Raw genomic sequence first — 2,963 nt, 5'->3', positions numbered from 1 at the left:
AATTTGATCTCAGGTTCCGCTGCCTTTTCTAAAACCAGCTTGAACATCTGGAAGTTAACAGTTCACGTATTGCTGAAGCCTGGCTTGGAGAATTTTGAGCATTACTTTACTAGTGTGTGAGATGAGTGCAATTGTGCAGTAGTTTGAGCATTCTTTGGCATTGCCTTTCTTTGGGATTGGAATGAAAACTGACCTTTTCCAGTCCTGTGGCCACTGCTGAGTTTTCCAAATTTGCTGGCATATTGAGTGCAGCACTTTCACAGCATCATTTTTCAGGATTTGAAATAGTTCCACTGGAATTCCATCACCTCCACTAGCTTTGTTCGTAGTGATGCTTTCTAAGGCCTACTTGACTTCACATTCCAGGATATCTGGCTCTAGGTCAGTGATCACACCATCCTGATTATCTGGGTTGTGAAGATCTTTTTGTTCAGTTCTTCTGTGTATTCTTGCCACCTCTTCTTAATATCTTCTGCTTCTGATAGGTCCATACCATTTCTGTCCTTTATCGAGCCCATCTTTGCATGAAATGTTCCCTTGGTATATCTAATTTTCTTGAAGAGATCTCTTGTCTTTCCCATTCTATTGTTTTCCTCTATTTCTTGCATTGATCACTGAAGAAGGTTTTCTTATCTTTCCTTGCTATTCTTTGGAACTCTGCATTCAAACGGGTATATCTTTCCTTTTCTCCTTTGCTTTTTGCTTCTCTTCTTTTAACAGCTATTTGTAATGCCTCCTCAGACAGCCATTTTGCTTTTTTGTCTTTCTTTTTCTTAGGGATGGTCTTGATCCCTGTCTCCTGTACAATGTCATGAACCTCTATTCATAGTTCATCAGGCACTCTGTCTATCAGATCTAGTCCCTTAAATCTATTTCTCACTTCCACTGTATAATCATAAGGGGTTTGATTTAGGTCATACCTGAATGGTTTAGTGGTTTCCCTCACCGTTTATACTTACTAATACCAAATCCTGTCTGAGCTTTAACCTAGTCTTTAACAACTCTAGTCTCTAACACGGAGAAGGCAATGGCACCCCACTCCAGTACTCCTGCCTGGAAAATCCCATGGATTGAGGAGCCTGGTAGGCTGCAGTCCATGGGGTTACTAGGAGTCAGACACGACTGAGCAACTTGACTTTCACTTTTCACTTTCATGCGTTGGAGAAGGAAATGGCAACCCACTCCAGTGTTCTTGCCTAGAGAATCCCAGGGACGGGGGAGCCTGGTGGGCTGCCATCTCTGGGGTCGCACAGAGTCGGACACAACTGAAGTGACTGCAGCAGCAGCAGCAGGCTCTAACAACTCTAGTCTTTAATTTCTAAGTTCCTACTATACACTGTCATTTAGAGATCTTGCTGGAATATTGCATTCAATTTATCTAACCCAACACTTCAACTCCACCTACTCGGTGTTAGTTACTATCCTTCTAGTCTACTGTTTCCAGTTCTGCCATTTCTGGCTCCTCTCTTTTCCAGGCATTTTCAATGTTCTATTGATTCTACCTCTGTACTATCTTTCTCATCAATGTAATCGTCCTTTCCATGTCTATGTACTTTTCTTCTGCTTCTGAAATGCCCCAGGTACATCCATGCTGGTGGTCATGAGAACTGAAAGAATACCTTTTCAGCTGTCTGTGTTTTGATTTGGAAACTTCTTCAGGCTCACTCTTACTTATCTTACTTCAAGCCTCCTCTTGTATTGGCTCCTATTAATTTCAGATCACATGCTGCCCCTTTTTTCTTCTCTACTAGTCCAAGTGCCTCCCCCAGGGTTCTCTACCATCTACACGGTCAGAGTCTCATGCCAATAATTTTATGACTAGATGATTTCTGATAGGTATCAACATATCCCAAGAGAGTTCAGAAATTATATATTGTCACTAGGCTACTTCATCACAAACTTTAACAATAACAAAAAAAACTTCTGTCAGTTAACTCTGAAAGTTTGCCAAGGAGGAGAAGGAAAGGAGATGTAACTATAGCCTGGCATTGAAACTGAGTTCCTCTGCCAACTTTATAATTAAACTCTCTGTCCAAAACATTATTTTCTTTCTTGTCTAATACCTGTTTCCCTCAAGACTGAGGATTATGAAAGAAAAGGAGGGACTGAAACTAAGTCAGACCCTGTGAGACCCTCCCAGGTACAAAAGCCTTCCGTGTCCACCATTTTTAGTTCGTAGGAAAAAAGCTTCAGCCTCCCAGATCTTCCTTGAGTTCTAAAGGGCAGGTTCCAAAAGTTACTAATTAGGGAAGGGAGGAAATGGAAAAATGAAGAAGAAATGGTCAAGAAATAATAGTGTGGAAACAAACAACTCTCACCCCAAATTTTGTCTATAAAAACACTCCTTTGAAAACCAGTGTAGAGTTTGGGTTTTGTTTTGAGCACAAGCTACTCATTGTCATTGCTTGGCCCTGAAGTAAATCTTTCTCTGCTCCAAACTCGGACATTTAGATTTGTTTGGCCTCACGGTGTTGGGCTCACCAACTTACATTCTGTACAACTGATGTTACATTAAAAATATACCATCTTGTAGAGATTACTGGTGATAGAAGCAAGGTCCGATGCTGTAGAGAACAATATTGCATAGGAACCTGGAATGTTAGGTCCATGAATCAAGGCAAATTGGAAGTGGTCAAACAGCAAATGGCAAGAGTGAAGGTCGACATTCTAGGAATCAGTGAACTAAAATGGACTGGAATGGGTGAATTTAACTCAGATGACCATATCTACTACTGTGGGCAGGAATCTCTTAGAAGAAATGGAGTAGCCTTCATGGTCAACAAAAGAGTCCGAAATGCAGTACTTGGATGCAATCTCAAAAACGACAGAATGATCTCTGTTCGTTTCCAAGGCAAACCATTCAATATCACAGTAATCCAAGCCTATGCCCCAACCAGTAATGCTGAAGAAGCTGAAGTTGAACAGTTCTATGAAGACCTACAAGACCTTTTAGAACTAACACC

The 2,963-nt window shown here is 41.1% G+C and overlaps 1 pseudogene; it reads right to left on the bottom strand.

Annotated features, from left to right (window-relative positions):
• Positions 1-1,879: 1,879 nt before the first annotated feature.
• The window catches only part of LOC104987263, a 7,539-nt pseudogene continuing 6,455 nt past the window's right edge, over positions 1,880-2,963 (bottom strand).

This window comes from Bison bison, unplaced genomic scaffold (genome assembly GCF_000754665.1).
Source record: "Bison bison bison isolate TAMUID 2011002044 unplaced genomic scaffold, Bison_UMD1.0 scf7180017864089, whole genome shotgun sequence".
In the NCBI taxonomy this organism is placed as follows: domain Eukaryota; kingdom Metazoa; phylum Chordata; class Mammalia; order Artiodactyla; family Bovidae; genus Bison; species Bison bison.
The sequence above is the reverse complement of the archived record's forward strand: the minus strand, read 5'-3'. Positions and strand labels throughout refer to the sequence as shown.